At 39.5% G+C, this 17,611-nt stretch overlaps 1 long non-coding RNA gene across 1 annotated transcript in view; it reads right to left on the bottom strand.

The window, feature by feature from the left end:
* Positions 1 to 3,641: 3,641 nt before the first annotated feature.
* The window catches only part of LOC134474232 (uncharacterized), a 192,740-nt gene continuing 178,770 nt past the window's right edge, over positions 3,642 to 17,611 (bottom strand). Inside the window, exon 4 of the long non-coding RNA XR_010044952.1 lies at positions 3,642 to 6,364. This is a non-coding gene — a long non-coding RNA (uncharacterized LOC134474232). The remainder of the gene's footprint in view (positions 6,365 to 17,611) is intronic.

Genomic DNA, 17,611 nt, shown 5'->3' with positions numbered 1-17,611 from the left:
GATGAACAAAAGCATTAACTTCAACAATGGCTTGGATTAGTTTGGCAAACCTCTCTGTTAAGTAAAATAGTAAACATTTTAGACTTTGCAGGCATAGGGTTCTGACAAGCTCACCTCTGCCATCGTCATGGAAAGCAGTCATTGACAATCCATAAATAAATGAGCCAGGTTGTGTCTCAGTAAAACTTTATTAACAAAAACAAGTGGCAGTCTGGACTTGGTTCACAGATTGTAGTTTTCTGGCTTTAGTGCTCATTTGTGTGCATTAATATTTGTTTGGTATTCCCTTCTTATCATGAAAAAATTGAATAACCTTTGTAGACTATCAAGTATCAAGGTGTTACTTTTAACATAATACCTTTTGGTATAGTTTAGACTCATTTCAGCAGTCATTTAAAAATTTAGCTCTGACATTATAGTATTTGTGGCATTATAATTTTACTGTGGCTCATTAGAAACCGTATGTTTTACAATCTGGATTAGTCATTTAACATCTTTAGACCCCTGAAGAACCACTTATGAAATGAAAAAAATTACTGACTACACAAGGTGGGTGTACATTTTACATTAATCAAAAATCATTTCTTGCAAGTGCCTGAAGCCCAGCTCAGATTATTTTAAGAAAACAGGGAGGTTAATTGGGTCACACAATTGAAAGTACAGGAGCCCGGCTGGACCCGGAATTGGAAATGCAATATCCAGGGCCTCTCTTGTGTGCTTAACAAGTCTGCTTATCTGTCTCTTCTTATTTGCTATTGTTTTGTGCAGTTCTACTGAAAAAGAAACAAACAAAATAGGCTGACTCCAAATGGCTGGAAAGATGGCTCTGGCTAACCCACACAGATAACCTTACAGTTTATGATAAACAGGGAAGCAAATATTCTTTCTTAACATCCATGTATGCAGTTCCATGTGGGATTGGTGCAGCTAGCTCGTTCACCCCATGAAAGATCATGGTAGCCGGAAAACTGGAGATGACAAGGCCCATTGTGTTTAACAGCCTGTCAGCGTGGACAAATGGTGCTTGAGGATGCCAGGACTTGATCCTAGAAGAAGAGTGGCTCCTTGGTAATAACAAACATGTTGTGATGCCACTTGTATGTGATGCCACTGTAACTGCAAAGGTTTGATCAGAAGAAAAGTAGAACCACTAAGACAGGTCTGTCCTCTCTGTCTCTACTCACAAGTAGGGGTTTATTGACCTTATGAGTTGTGGGAGCTGATAGTGATCCTCAGGAGGCTGGTGTTTCTTTAGTACTGGAGCCTTAACTGTAAAGAAGAAGCAGTTGAGAAACAAAGGTGGATATGAAATAAGGGAAGTAAGGATAATCTGGAATCCATGAGGCTGAGTTTGAACCAGAAGGATGGAGGAGAATCTTTTTCTCTGACCACTCCCAACTTCAAGGGCGCAGGTATTCTAAGGAAGGGCTGGTGTACTTTATCTTGAAGATAAAGATAAAGATAAAGATAAAGATAAAGATAAAGATAAAGATAAAGATAAAGATAATGTTGGCCCAAGCATTAGAAAAAATAAAACAGCAATCAGCAGAAACTGTGGCCTGAGGCGCTGCTCCACTGACCTGGCAAGCCCCACCCATGGGACACATGTGCTGCTCCCCTCGCCAACTTTTGGAGCACAGAGTACAACCACTGCCTCTTCCCTGCCTTCCAACACGCTCCAGTGAGCAGAAGGCTTTTTTAACATATACTTACTGACCCGGTACTATGCAGAGAAAGGAATTACGGGAAGCAAATTCCAGTTTAGCTAACTACACAATTTGGACCGCACATATATGTTACTATTTTTTCCTAATGCCATAGCCATCCTTTTACACGCTATGATACTGGATCTGAGACTGAGAACCATGTTTCTGTGTTATCTGCTAGCTTTATGTTAGGGTCTGGCAATAAGGAGCGCTAAACAGGCCTTTCTACTTCTGCAGGCTTCAGTTCTGCTGGTGAGACTTACCTAGCGTGTAGTTTCAACGCATCAGCATAAGGAGACTAACAACAGATTAGACCACGCAGAAGAAGAGATTAGTGAGTGTGAAGCCGTGGCAGTGGAAATGATGCAAAATCAAATGGGGTAAAAAATCAGAGTGGAGAGATGTTTGGTCTTGCCATTTCTAATTTCTGTTCATTATCATATTAGAGGTTCTAACCAATGCAATCAAGGAGCAAAAGAGGAACAAAGAATTTAAACATGGACAGGAAATGGCCAACCCATCTTTATTCATGTATCATCTGTGTAGACTACACAACAAAACCCAAGAAGGTTACCAGAACTGAAAATTGAGCCTGGCAAAATTGGAAGATATAAATCAACACACAAAAATCAGTATTTGTGTGTTAGTGATGATTAAAAAAAATAGAATATTTTAAAATGTCAAATCTAAGTACTTTTGGGTAAGTCTAACAAAAGCCCCTAAAGACTTCTATGGTAAATCTTTTAAATATAAGAGACATTAAAGAATATCCAAATAATTCAAGTGATATATCATGTTTATGGCTCAGAGATACAATATAACTGGAAGGTCAGTTTGTTCCAAGGATCAACATAATCCCAGTTGTTCAGAAATTGATGCTAATTCTAAAATTCACAGCCCCCAAAATAATCCACAGAACTTTCAGTCCCATTTTATTTCAAGATTTTATTAATCATCACAAAGATGGGACTGAATAGAGATCAGAAATAGAACCAACTGATTTTCAACAAAGATACAAAAGAAATCTAGTAAAGAAAGTCTACTCTTAAATTAATAATATAAAAACACATCTGTGTACACACACTACCATCCATTCCTTGAACATAAAACTTAGCTTCAAAAGGATCACAGGTCTAAGGGTAAAATTATAAAACCTCTAGAAGAAAGCAAAGGATGGAATTTTGTAACATTAGCTAGCCAAAGTTTTGTTAATGTGACCTCAAAAATATAATCCAGAAAACCAAACATCGGCAAACTTTACTTCAAACTTTAAAACTTCTGTTGAATGATATTCTTGGGCTGGGGATTTAACCCAATCGTAGAATGCTTGCCAAGCATGTGTGAGAGCTTGGGTTCCTTCCCAGGACTAAAAAACAAAAACCAGAAAAACAAAACCAAGAAGAGCAAAAGAAGAAAAGGTATTCCTAAGACAATGGAAAGACAAGGTAAGAACTTAGAGAAATCATTGTCAATCATATATCTGATAAAGGACTAAACACTGGGCCGGGCATGGCGGCTCACGCCTGTAATCCCAGCACTCAGGAGGCTGAGGCAGGAGGATTGTTGTGAGTTTGAGACCAGCCGGGTCTACAAAGTGAGCTCAAGGCCAGCCTGAACTGCATAGGGAGACTCTGTCTCAAAAAAAAAAAAAAAAAAGGACTAAAAGCTGGACCTAGTAACTTCAGTGAATGTAAACACTGTATGCCGTAAACATGAACTAAGATTAATAATATCAACAAGATGGAAATGAAGGAAGAAAGATTAGAGGAGGAGGGAGAGGGAGGAAGGGTGTAGAGGATTAAAAAAGGAAACAAGCCATATCATGAAATGTACCTGTTCTCCAAGATAATTGTAAACTGCATGTACTGCCACCATGAATTAAGGAAAAAAAGTTTTTAAAAAAGAATTTTGCAAGTTGAATAAAAACAATCAACCTTTAAGAATGGGCAAAAGGTTTTAATAGAAACTTCACTGCAAAAGATATACAGGCAGCAAACTATCACATGAAATGGAAAATGAAAAGAAAACAGCGAGACATCACCACAACCTATTAAATGTGCTCAGAGAGATGTGGGGAAGGGCTGTAGGACGCCCTTCCAAACCAGGGTGCTTGGGAGACAGAGAGAAGGGGCTGGCCCGGACACACAGGCAGGGTGTAGACGGGTCTGCCCCCCCCGGCCTCCAGAGAACTCACAGCCCTGGCCATAGCGAGCATCACTGCTCATCTGCATGCCTGGCCCAGAGAACTTCATCAGACATCTGACCTCCAGGGCTATAATACAATAAATCTGTGCAGCTTTAAGTCACTAAGTTTGCAACTATTGGTTATGGCAATCCTAGAAAACTAGTCCTTAGAAACGTAAAGAAAGTGCTCACATATTATTCAGCTAAGGTCGAAATGATCTTTTGGAATTCCACTAGGAAGTAAAGTAACCTTGGTTTCGTGCTATTAAATATTGCAGCTAAACATAGTAGCCAAATGTAGCCACTGTATATTTAATTTCAATTGATTTTCATTTGAACAAAAAACTGAAACTCTAGTTATTAAAAAATTATAAAATAATTTGAAACAATGTGGGTCTATGAACACACTTTCTCCTGTAAATTTTATGATATTTAAATATAGATTAAATATTTTCAATTAAAAATGAGTGTCCAAATTGAAAGTCTGAGTATGAAAAGCATAAAGTGAATGTGTAAAAAGAAAGTAAAATATCTCTTGAATAATTTTATATTAATTGCATGTTGAAATGACGGTATCTTGGATATTTGAATTGATTTCACCTGTTACTACTTTTTTAAATGCTGCTACTATAAAATTTTAAATTACATATTTGTCTGGCACATTTCTATTAGACACTGCTATTTTAGATTTTGCTACATCTTTAATATAGTTTATATGAGGGTGAGACTCCAGGAAAGGACAAGAGGATTGCTAAGACTAAGAGAAGAGAAAATGGAAATTTTGTGTCTTCATTTTTAAATATACCTCAAGGTCATGATTCTTGAGCCTGATTTTCAAGAATAAATTACATTTCAATATATTTCAACCAGTCATCCAAACCTTCCTTTTGTACAATAATTTAATACTATCTGGTACTGTTGGCAATATCTGAGCCATTGGCTAAAGTTGTCTTAAATATTTTTCAATTAAATAGACTGATTTCTGCAATAGGAATTTATAGCATAGGCCTTCGGCAAGATACATTTTTTTTTTTTAGTTCAATATTTAAAAAAATATATCTTGGTTTCTTAAGAAAAAAGAAGAAAAGGGAAAGAAAAAAGACAGCTAGTCTTTTCATTACATTTTAAGCTAAAACATTATATTTAACTCTGAATGTAATAAATCCCAATGCATAAGTGGCATATGCATTGTGATCTAGTTAGATGATCAATGTTCATTTGACTAGAGAAACAAATTTAAAGTTTGAAGTAGAATTTCAACAGCTTTTGGAAACAGAAATTGCTGGTTTTAAAAGTAGTCAACATAAACCTCCCGGCTGCTGTCTGGGTCCCAGGTGAATGGAAACGACTGACCCTGCATGGGTGGCAGCCAGACCTCAGCCCCAGAGGACAGCTTGTCTCCAGCACTGCGACGGGGCCTCGGGCTTGAGCCTGAGAGGGAGACTAACCTGTGTCTTTAGAAATTTGGATTTTGCTGGGCCATATCTGCTGGCTCTGTCAAGAGCTACTCTGGCCCGTCCTGTGTGACTCTGGTGCCAGAACTGCCACAAAAAACACAGGGTGCCAGGCTAAATCCGAATTTCAGGTGAACAACAACTGTAAATAAATAGGGCAACTCCAGCCAGTGGCCTCCTTAATCAGCGGGGCACGCCGGCGGGCAGGTGACCTGGGCTTGGCGAGTCCCTGCGTGCCCATCACCCGGTTCGGTTCTCAGTGGTGGGTCACAGTGATGGGCCTGATGTGCTCTCCCCTGCAGAGCCAATCCCAGCCTTCGCATGGGACGGGGGACAGGAGCATCCTGCCTTGGTGACCACAGCCGCAAGGATGGGAACCCGGAACCTGTGGCACCGCCTTTCTTGCCAGTCTCAGGAGGAGAAGGCTGAGGACAAAGGAGGCCACGAAGCCTGCAGCGCATGTGCCCCAGCGGGTTCTTTTTCTTGGCGGTGTCCTTGGTCATTTGTGCCGAAGTTTGATGGCAATTCGGTTTTCTCTCTCTGCCAGTGTAAAGTGAACTCATACTGCAGGGCACATAACCTTAAGCCAGCCTCTTAGCCGTGATGCCCCTGGAAGCACCGACCTTCTCACCTGCTTGGTGTTACTTCTCTGGAGTTCTACTGGGCAGGGCTGTGGTGTCTGGGTGAGATATGTCTTGAAGCATTTGTTCTTTGATAGCAAAACCCACAGTGTTGTTGCCAGGAGCACTGGGAGGAGGCAGCAAGCTTCTCTTTCAAAGCGGACTTCCATGCACAGAGTGAGAGCGTGTTTTCGTCGCCCACTCCTGCTCTACATCGCTCCACTGACTTCCTGTCACTAGGCAGCCTCTGCAAACTTCAGTGTGCCAACTCCCAGGATCCTCAACCCGAGCTGGTGCCCCCGCTCCAGTGGAGAAACAAGTGGCTGGCATGTCGGCTTCCATCACAGGCTTCAGAGGCACTGGCTGAGCAGGAAGAATTGAGGCAGGACTGGCTTTGAATCTGCAGGGTCCAATGCAAACAGTATTTTTAATGTACTACACCTTGCATATATTAAGAGCTGGTGCTGTCACTTCCTTGGGCCAGTTACCTGGAGTCGCTAACCTTCAGATCCTGGTATAAAGAGGAGATACATGCATCTGCCCCTGAAAGATAACTTTGAGGATTAAGTGAAATAATGCACTTAAGACATCTGGCGTGGTTCCTGGCCCAGGGAACTAAATGCTCACTATCATGGCTATAAACAGGGCTCAATAGCATATTATGCATGTACTATTTCACTTAATCCTAATGACTCCCTGGAAAGGTAAATGTCATTTCAGAAAGTATGCTAAAGCTGGGAGGGCTAAGGACTTTCCCAAATGTCTCTATCACTACTCAGCGGGCCATAACTGACACTTCAGGTCTTCCTGATTCTAAAGCTATACCTCTAATGCTATGTGTATTGTCTTTGTCTGTGTCATCTTCCTTCTCCCCTTCCACTTGCAAGTGCTTATTTTCTGTCTGCCTTCCTGTATCTGCCAGTGATAAGGGAGGTCTCTCACACACAAAAGTTTTAAGGTCTGGCTGCCTAGCCTAGTGGAAGGATGCCAGGGTAGTATGTGTGAGACCTTGAGCTCATGTACCACAAGGATTTCATAAAGTTAATGTGTTTGGACATTCTCAGTTTCCTCTCCATGCCACTATTGCTTAGGGAAAGCAAAGCAGAAATGAAAGTGCTATTTATCTATCATCTATCTATCTATCTATCTATCTATCTATCTATCTATCTATCTACCTACCTATCTGACTCTCTGCATATCTGACTTATGAAAACCAAAGAGCAAGCACTTACCACAAAAGCAATGGTACATCTACAGCCCAGTGGACACTTGCAGACTGATTTGAGAGCTAAAGGTGTTAATCAAACTTCAGCCAGGACACCCTCTGAACACTGAGAAGGAGACCCTTATTCCATGGCTCCTTTTCATTTGTCTTCCTCCCTTATTTTTTCCATGACAGATCTTGAGAGATTAGAATTATGCAGAATGCATTCTGGGGAAAATTGGCCTAGATGTTTGTATTTTAATTAATGACTGGGAAGACCAAAGTGATTTCAGGAAAAACCCTAACAATATTTCAGAGACTAATGAGACGAGGAAGAGAGACGTGTGGCAGGCGCCCTTCCAGCCTCCTCACCATCGTACCATGTTCAGTCGTGCCTCTGCCCTGAAGGACTGGTGGGCTTTAGAACTTTGCTTTTCTATTATTAAAGACAGTGTACACAACAGGGTTACTGTTAGGGTGGGTGAAATTGCATGATAGAAAACACTTAGAATGACTGAAAATAAAAATGATCAGTAATTGCTATGAACGTCAAGTCCAAGTCCAGTCTCACGGATCTGAGTAGGTTTGAGATATGGAGCTCACAGGCACTGGAGGGGGCGCCGTTTTCAAAGTCTCATTGTTTATAGGTACGATAAACCTACTCAAGCTCTGACAAATAAAAGGCAGTTTATGGTAATGACCCAGTTCTCCCCAGTGCTGAGGACAGAAAAAAAAAAAGTGGAGTATGGTATTTGAGCAATAGGAAAGTCCCCCAAACCAAGGCCTGTTGTGACTTTTACAGCTGGAAAGTATCAAATTTCTTTCTCTGTCTCTCTGTCTCTCTCTGTCTCCATCTTTCTACTTCAGTATCTGCTCATGTCACACATGGTTACCATGCCTTTGCCCACATGCCCACATTAGTTCTAGCAGCTACTTTTTCTGTTTCTTTGTTCATACCTGTAACGTGGAGAATGTGACTGACACAGGGTTTGGTCATATGTCTAACCTTGGTCATCAGATCTGGCCATGAGGTGGGTTTGTGGGCTGTGAGCAGGCAACACGACAGGAAAGGCAGTGATAGGTATGTCAGGTACACGCGCCTGAGGACACCTGGCAGCAAGACTACAGATCATCGAGCAGCGTTTAATACAGTGTCACTGGATGTTACTAGAAAATGAATCTGAATCCAGGACCTTCGCCCTGAGCTACATCCCCAGCCTGCGTCTATATTTTTATTCAGAGATAAGGTCTTGCTAAGGTTACATTGCCCACACTGGGCTCCAATTTGCCATTCTCTCACCTCAGCTTCTCAGAATGCCCAGCTACAATGGCTAATCTTTCCTTCTCCTTTGATTACATTTTTTTCTGGGCTTCATAGAATTAGCAGTTGGCTCTCTGGGACCTTAAAAATCTATCCTGCCCCCTAGATTCTGAGCTTTTAACACCTTTCTTCCTCCCTCCTTTTCTCTTTCCTTCCTTTCTTCCTTCTCTTCTTCCTTTTCTTTCTCTTAACTTTCCTTGCTCCCTTCCTTCTCTCTCCCTCCCTTCCCTCCTCCCTCCTTTCTCTTCTTTCTGTCTCTCTTTCTTTCTTTCTTTCTTTCTTTCTCTTTCCTCCCTCCCTCCCTCCCTCTTTTTCTTCCTTCCTTCCTTCCTTCCTTCCTTCCTTCCTTTCTTCGTTCCTTCCTTCCTTCCTTCCTTCCTTCCTTCCTTCCTTCCTTCCTTTCTTCCTTCCTTTCTTCCTTCCTTCCTCCCTTCCTTCCCATCTATGCTGTGCTGTTGAGACTAGTCTGTAGCTACCCCCCTATCTAGTCCATGAATTGGTCTCCGGATTCTTCCACTAGAGGCTTCAAACATCAAATTATGGAAAGGAATTTAAAAAACAAAGTCAGAATAACTGGTCTTCATGGGCCAAACCTAACAGTTTTTTCCAAACATTAATGGCAAATATTCAGAGAAGTCAAAAGAACTGGGATAAGTTGGGACCAAAAGACCCTAAACCTAGTTATGTCTAACCCATCTGCCTCACAAGGAAGAGAAGAGGAGCTGGGTGACTTAAATAAAAGTGGTGAGGAAAAACATCTGTACACGTTTTCAGTTTAGGGGAACAGAATTTGTTTCTCCTCACTAAGGATATTGCCTGGTTTTCCACAGATGATTTAAAATTTTTATGAATTTCAACTGGACTTCTTTCACTAATGTGACACATACTACTGTTAACAAGAAGGCAGTAGACAGGAAAGTGGCATCTTCTGACCAGACAGTGGCTTTGATCTCAGTTCTTTGCTTGCATTGAAGAGGACCCTCTGAAGTTCAGGATGCCAGGCCACAGTAAGGCTTTGTTTTAGCTTGAGGGAAGGATGTGTTATTCTAATAGCACTACTTGGAGTAGACCTCATAAGCAGTTTTCTCCCCTGAGGAAGACGGTTTCCTGATCAGCTATTGGGGAGCGGATAAGCTAAGAGAAAGAGTCCAGCACTTTATGGGACGTGTAGGACAAAGAACAATGGAAATAGAGAAGGAGCTGTGATAATGGAAGATCCTGTTCACTCTCAAGTGTGTGCACAATTACTCAACAGGGAGCAATGTGTCAAGTGAGAAAAGCTGCGTCATCTCAAGACAAGGAGTCCGTTTCCCTGCAGAGCATGCCGGCTGCTCACCTAGCACAGCATCAGATCTATAACATGACAGCTCAGGCCAGCCCAGAAAAGGACAAAGCAGGTGACACCTGCAAAACCACAGCAGCAGGACCCATGGAGGTGGCTACTGACCTCCTGTCAAATCTCTAGGGAAGGAGAAATTGTACTGAAATGAGGCATCTAAGTTAACTGACCTCTAAATGAATTGCAGTCCTGTATAAATTCTCCAAAGTGTTTTTGGATATTTCCCAATAGTTTTCTTGTAAAGAACCTCATTCCCATTTCATTTCAGTAGACCATCTGGCTTGAGGTAGACCTTGGCTGTGTCCACTCGGCACAGCTTCAAAGGAGCAGCCTATCAGACATGAAATTATAATGCAAACTCCAGGCCCAGTTACAGCTGCGATGTGGACAGGAAGAGCCATGAGGCAGATGAGACTGGCCTTGCATGCAACAGAAAGAATAGCTCCCGTGAAGGGCGGCCCCATCTACCTCCGACGGTCTGGTGGATGCGTGGTCTGAGTGACACGCATATCAATTACTCTGTAAGCATTTAGAGATTATCTATTATATGTCAAGTCCTTTTCTGAATGTTTCACATGTATTAACTGACTTACTTCTTATTACAATTCCTTGAGGTGGGTGTTGTTTCTACTCTATTTTACAGTTTTAAAAACGGAGGCAAAAGAGTGACCATAATTTGCTTTAAGTTAAGTTGTTAGTAAATGGTAGAGCCAGGATTCACATGCAGGCAGCTGAGTCATACAGCCTGCAATCTTCCTGTCACTCCGTTCAACTGAAAACCAGTCCTCTGTTTCTCTCGGGGTCTTTCTCCGTATCTTCATGTTTAAAGAAATCCGTCACAACTGGTAACCAAGAGTTAAAAGGAAAATACGGAGGACCATTTGCTCATGGAGTTTACACGGTAGTTGAGGAGATAAGTATATATATAAAAAATACATATATATATATGTACATATATAATATTTCTATATATATAGTATTTTGATTAATGATGATGCAAATTAAAAAAAGAAAGAAGCTAAGATCAATGTGTCAGTAATGTTCTGTTAGATAGTATGATTAGGGAAGATCTCTATTAACATTTAACCAGAGCTCTTAATGACCCATCCTCATAACATTTTATTCCTAACAAATAATTTCTTTAAGAGAACATATGTTTCTTTTATATTTTGTAAGAAACTTGAACACTTGCATGTTTCGTGATAAGTATATAGATACAACCAAACCTACTGCTATATAGTTATCACCTCCTTATTATAAAAAACTGATAAGGATATTACAAAAGGGGAAAATAAAGATAAACCTAGAGAAAAAATTATTAAATATTAGTAAAATATTACTAAAAATTCTTAAATACCAGTAAAATTCAAAATATTAGTAAACAATATACAATAATATATTTAGAAAACTAGGCTGTTATGGCTAAGGAAAGTTTATACCAGGAATGCAAAGCAGTTTAAATGTATAAAACCAATTATGTAAGTGCAGTCAACATACTAATACAATAAAGAAAAATACACATAAGAATTTCCAGAGTCAAAATATTCTGATATAATTCAACATCAATTTATGATTTTAAAAACTTTCAGCAATTTAAAAAAAGAGAGATACTTCAATCTGACAAAGTTTAGCCATGGAAAACCTAAGTATAGTTAATATACTTACTGATGAGAAATTAAGTGATTGAGAACATTATATTAGAGAACAGTTGCCATAGCAGTAAGGCAAGAAAAATAAGTAAAGGTCATAAATGTTAGGTAGAAAGAAAAATCAATCCATTTAAGATAAAATCTAGAGTCAAAATACTTGCAAGTCCCGTCATCAGGAATTTACCAGACTTCTACACTACAAACTGCAGAGTATTCCTGAGAGGAAAACTGCAAGTCTTAAACTAAGGAGAGAGGTACTATGATCAGGAATTAAGACTCAGTGCTGTCAGCGTGTTATTTATCCTCAAATGATTTACAGACTAACGGCAATACTAATCAGTGCTTCAGTGGGCAATCTTACAGAAAACGGCATGCTAGAATTCAAGTGGAAGAGCCACTGCAATGTTTTCAAGGAACAAAATGACAGGCTATCATTGCCTCATTCCCACTTACTATAAAGTTACAAAGATCCATTGACAAAAGGATAAATAGGTAAATCAATAGAACAGAAAAGGATCAGAAACACAGTTACATGTATGTGGCCCATTGATGTTTCAACAAAAGTGCAGGAAAACCCAATAGGGAAAGCAGAATCTTTTCATCAGACAGTGCTGTGATAATAGATTATCTGAAAGGGAAAAATATGGGTAGGCTTTTACTTTACTGTGCATTAGCCTCAAATGGATAAAATTTCTAAATATAAAAGGCAAAACTCAAAACGTAGTATAGGTGACAAACATCTTTGCAAAGTTGAAACAGGCAAATATTTCTTTCATAAGTCACAAAAAGGCATAAACTATGAAGCAGATAATTGATAAATTGACTTAACTCTTTCAAAGCCTAATGCTTTTGGTCTTCAAAATATTGTACATCATTAAAGAAGAAAAGACAAGTAACAAAATGGAAGAAAACATATATAGTAAAACTAATATCTAGGATTCAAAAAGCACTTGTGTAAATAAAAAAATTTAAAAATGCAATTGGCAAGAGGTTTGAGCAAACATGTCAATAAATTAAGATACACAAATGACGAAAAGGCCTATTATTCATCATACCGAAATGCAAATTACAACCACAATGAGATTTTGATAACATGCTCATTAGAATAGCTAAAATTAAAACTGACGGTGTCAAATGTCAAAGGAGATGTTGGCCAACTGCAACACCTGTGGATTTGGTGAGATGTAAAAATGGTACAATTGTACCAAATCTCAAAAACTGTTCTGGTAGTTTTTCAAATGTTAAACATAGACTACCACATGACCAGGCTTTGCCCTACTAGGTACCTCCTCCAGTGTAACAGAAGAATAAGTCACACAAAGACTTCTCTGTGCACATTTATTGAGTTTTTATTCTCAAGAGCTCTAAGTTAAAAACAATTCAAAGGTCCACTAATTGAGGAGTGAAGGGACAAAATGTGATGCAACTAAACAGTAGAGTCATTCAGTAATAAAGAGAAATGGACTACTTACATATAAAATAAAATGGATGAACTTCAAAGTTATGTGTTGAGTCAAGGAACTCAGATTAAAAAATATGTGAAATGCATTTATATGACCTGTTGATGCAAAGTTCTAAAAAATGTCATTTGTTAAATTAAGTCAGTGGTCACCTAGGGCCATAGATAGCGGGTGATCAACTGGGCTGAAGCAGAGGCAGCATCAGAGGCTGATGGAAACACTTTGGTGTTGCTTTGGTAACAGTTTCTAGATAGATGCATTTGTCAAAACTCATTGAATTATGCATTTAACATGGTGGTAGTGTATGGGATATAAATTATTCCTCAATAAATTTGAAAAAATAGAAATACTATTTGTCTTTTGAAGTTGTCATTTTTTATATTCTTTGTTTTTGAAACATTAGTGAAATGTGAGTTTAGTTTTTAAAGTTTGTACACATTACTTTTATAATCTGTCTGGTAAGTTCTGATAATTTCATCTTAGAAGACTAAAATCTATTCTTTCTTATTTTTTAGTGGCTCTCCCTTCTGGATTGTTATTTCCTTATGTGGCTGGTGACCTCTGATTGCAAACCTAGATTTCATTCATCTTAACCCTTGAAAACCTGGGAGTCTAACATGGTAGTGGTTTACTCCTGACAGAATTTAGGTTTGCTTTTGTAGGGAGCCATGGGTACTACTAAGCTGAGAGCACACAGTTTCCTGTGGTTTTCTGGTTTACTAGTACTCAGGTCCAACTGTTAAAGTTGAATGGGCCAAAAATAATTCAGGTTCTTCCATGTGATAAGGAAAGAACTGCCAAGTGTACACCTGACAGTAAGTACCTACATTTATTGAGGATCATGGACGGTAGCAGCAGGAACAGGCAAAAGTGAAGAGGAAGACAGGGAGGAGGAAGAGCAACAACCTCATGACTCAGCCTTCCAGAATTTAGGGGTCAGAAACCTCTGACTCCAGGTTCCTCCCATTCCCTCTCTCACTGGTGTGAGTAATCTGTTTTGGGCATTGCAGCCTGCTGGATTTAAACACTGACAGCCATTAGGGTAGTGTTGTGTTTTTAGTTGAATGAAGGGAGAGGGGTAGCTCCCTCGACTTCCCTGTGCTACAACCAGTGTCTCCTTTGCCTTTAGCTCAGGGTTGAGGCAAACTCAGTTTTGCCTCATAGAAATCACAAAAACTCTTTTTATTCCAAAGATTCCTACTCATAGATTCCTCCCTCTGAAACACACAAACATTTCTTTTATGTATTGCTCACTTTTTCTGTCGTTAGGTCATAAATCCTGACACTGGCAACTTAAAGGAGAAGATTAATGTGGCTCACGGTTTCAGTGGTTTCAGTACATAGTCAAGTGGCTCTCATGGCAAAGGGTACAGTGAAGAGCTGGAGGGGAGCTGCTCATGTCCTGGCAGCTGGGAAGCAGAGAGGCAGGCCACTGCTGGAGAGGCATTCATTGTTTTGTTTCTATTCTATTTTGTTCTGTTCAATTTTTACTATACCCAAAGATATCCGCAGCTATTTTGAAGACATCAAAAGGCATTATGGTAATTATTACTGATTTCATAAGGTTTTGAGGTCCTATATCACTTATACTGGTTTATTTTGATTGGTTTTATTCTGCTTTATTTTCATTGGCTTTACCCTCTTTTTCTAAAAAAAGACAAAAATGTAGGATGAGTTAAGTAAATTCTTGTCAGTACAGCAAAGCGCTGTTTAGACATCTAAAATGTTGTAGAGATGCAATTGTTGATGTACAAAGATACCTGCATTGTATTGCCAAGGAGGAAAGAGTTCTAAAAATTTCCAAGTTGTATAATCTTCCTTTGGTAAAATACACAATAAAATAAAAGTTTCTGTACAAAAAAAGATTGACTATTACATCTCACTTCCTACCAGCTCAGCTAAGTGATGTCAATTGTGGTCCAGGTGGAATTCAATTTTGCAGTAAGAGGAAGCCTCAATGAACCTGTATCCTACTGCCGGACAGAGCATGTTTACGCTTATCTCTGAAGAATGGAAAATAAGCTCTAAAATGTAAAACAATAGCCTGGCTTTTCAAAGATTTTAAACTAAAATTAAATATGGAAATATGTATCCTATTCTCAAACCAGGATATGTCTCCAAATCTGATGATGGGCAGGAAAGCTAAGTGTTAGTTATATATAGCAAATTTGGCTGTCTATTTTTTCTGAGGTTGAGGAGAGATATTGGGGAGTGATAGCAAAATACTTCACAGAGAACATTACAAAGAACTACAGAATCGTGAAAACTTGGAGCTTCGTATTTATCCCAACACATTAGCTTACAATGACGATGACTAAGGCTTTTCACAGTTGTCAATATTCTTTTTCCTTCCTCTCAGTTTTTTCCAGACTTTATTGAACTTTAGAAATTCATTTGTATTTATTGAATGATTTGGAATTTGATACGATAGACTCCTCCAAATAACCAGCTACCCCACAGTTTTGTTAATGGAAGGAAACTGTGTCTAACTTCAGACCTCAGTTCCTGCCTTTATGTAAAAAGTGGTGCAAAGTTTATAGAATATTTTAATTGGCATGCAAACTGGATCTTAAATCCAAAGGAGAACCTACCTCTATTTTCATTGAACACAAGGTGATAAAAGAATAAAATTTTGGAGTAGTACAAAGTAAGGGATGACTGATATTTGCAATAATAATCATTTATTAAGTCTGCCATATAGTGGAAGCTGAAGGAATGTTTTGCTTTTCTGGTGAACACATTATCATAGTGAGGATTGTGGCAATTTATTGTCTCAGTTTGTGACCTTGGCCTAAATTCAGAAGAGAGCAGCCTTATGCCAGCTTCTCAGTCTGTACACTCATCTTCTAACCTTGATGGAGAAAAGGGATGTAGGTCCCCATTTTTCCTGAGTTTGAAGTGTGTAACTAACCTGCTCGAAACCCTGCTTTGGTTAGCCAACGAGAACACAGAAATTACGGGCTGCTTCGTCCTGCTCTGTTTTACTGAGTGAACTTGACTGACTTACTTGGAGACTGAATTTCTCCTGGTTACAGTCTGCATCACCTACAAATATTATCTGCGGGGTTTCCTTGGTGGGGCAGCTAGGGGTGGCTAATGATGAGGAGCATATCCAAATCCCAGCCAGTCTCCTCTGGCTTTGAACTAGGCTTTGGGACATGACAGGACCTGGCAAAAATGGAAATACCTTCCCTGACATTTTTGCTCATGTTTTCTAAATTCACTTTAGATAAGGGCAGTGAGTTCGCTAGAGTGGAAGTGCTGACAGACACAGTGTAGTCTACTACAAAATTCTTCCTGGCACTCTAATTATCCTTTCCTTCTCTGCTTCAGTATCACATGTAGCCATGTGTAGAATCATAAAATAATTATGCAGTGTACAAGCTTACTGGGAGCATGTACCACTGTTTTCCTAATTCTTTATCTCTCCCATTGATCGTGGCGTGTGTGCATTGATCCAAGTCGGCCATCTGGTTAGGCAAGATAAGCGTGCTAGTGTCTTTGCATTGCACTGTCACGCGGGGAGGGGGCACATTTTGGCTGTAGGGAATTACGAGGGCAGGATTAGCCCTCTTCCTATGAGGAAACTGAATTTTAAATGCAGTGTTGCAGCTGCATGGACCATGCTAACTTCTGTTTTTGCCATGAACTGGGTAGATTTTTCCTCTTGTTCATATTGCCTCCTAAGGTACAGACGCCTTGTATTAAATGGGGGCAGGGGGAAGGATTGGAGAGAAGATTCTTTTTTAGCACATGTTAGACTTGTAAGTGACGGATACATTACAGGATTTCTAAATGGTAAAATAGCCTTCAAATGACTACAAAAGCTGCTGGGTAAAAAAGCATTTTTCATTGCGACTCATTGTGCCCCCCAAAAAATTATTTTTTGAAAAAAGAAATACTGTATTTGTATTAGTCTATGCAAAAAAAAAAAAAAAAAAAAAAAAAAAAAGAAGAAGAAAGAAAAAGCAAAAGGAGAAGAAGAAAAAAATAGAAAAAATGTGTCACAGTAGAAGGAATTACTGAAGTCACAACAGGGCTGCGGGCTCCCCTTTCTGTTTCTCTCTCTGCCTCTGTCTCATATTGAAATTAATGTTTGCCCCAAGTTTACGACCACTGGGACTGCCTGAATGTGCTGTTTAATTCGGAGGCACTTTTCTTCCAGCCCTGTTGGCCACTGTTGTTTTTAAAATTTGATTGCGGCCATTGTTGTCTCATATTCTGCGAGTGTGGAAGACTCAAAAGCTTTTCCTCCAAAATTGAACAATTCTGTCAAAAAAGATTAGTTCTATTTTGTCTGCTGGGTGCTGACTATTCATGAATGTAAAGAGAGAGGGCTTGGGTGTCATACTAAGTTGCTAAGGTGGCTGGATTTCGGCTATTGACTTGAGGATACCAAACCGAAGCCCACAAAAGCGCAGCCAGAAGGAGCGGGGCGCGCGGCCGCCATGTGTTTAGCTATACCTTCTTTAGCTGCCCATTTATTTCTTTTGTTGCCAGAACTTTTATTGTCATACAGTTGAAAAAAATGTTAGACACAAGCTTCGGGCAGCACCAGGCAGAAAAAGGGATTAGCATATCACTGGGATCATCTTACACTGAACCAAATTCTTTTCAGGATGTATAATTAGCGAATACAGTCTTTTTTTTTTTTTTTTTTTTTTTTTTTTTTTT

Source organism: Cavia porcellus, unplaced genomic scaffold, assembly GCF_034190915.1.
Source record: "Cavia porcellus strain 051 isolate PalLab524CR breed Dunkin Hartley unplaced genomic scaffold, mCavPor4.1 scaffold_31, whole genome shotgun sequence".
In the NCBI taxonomy this organism is placed as follows: Eukaryota; Metazoa; Chordata; class Mammalia; order Rodentia; family Caviidae; genus Cavia; species Cavia porcellus.
Note: the sequence above shows the minus strand (reverse complement) of the source record. Positions and strands in the feature narration are given on the sequence as shown.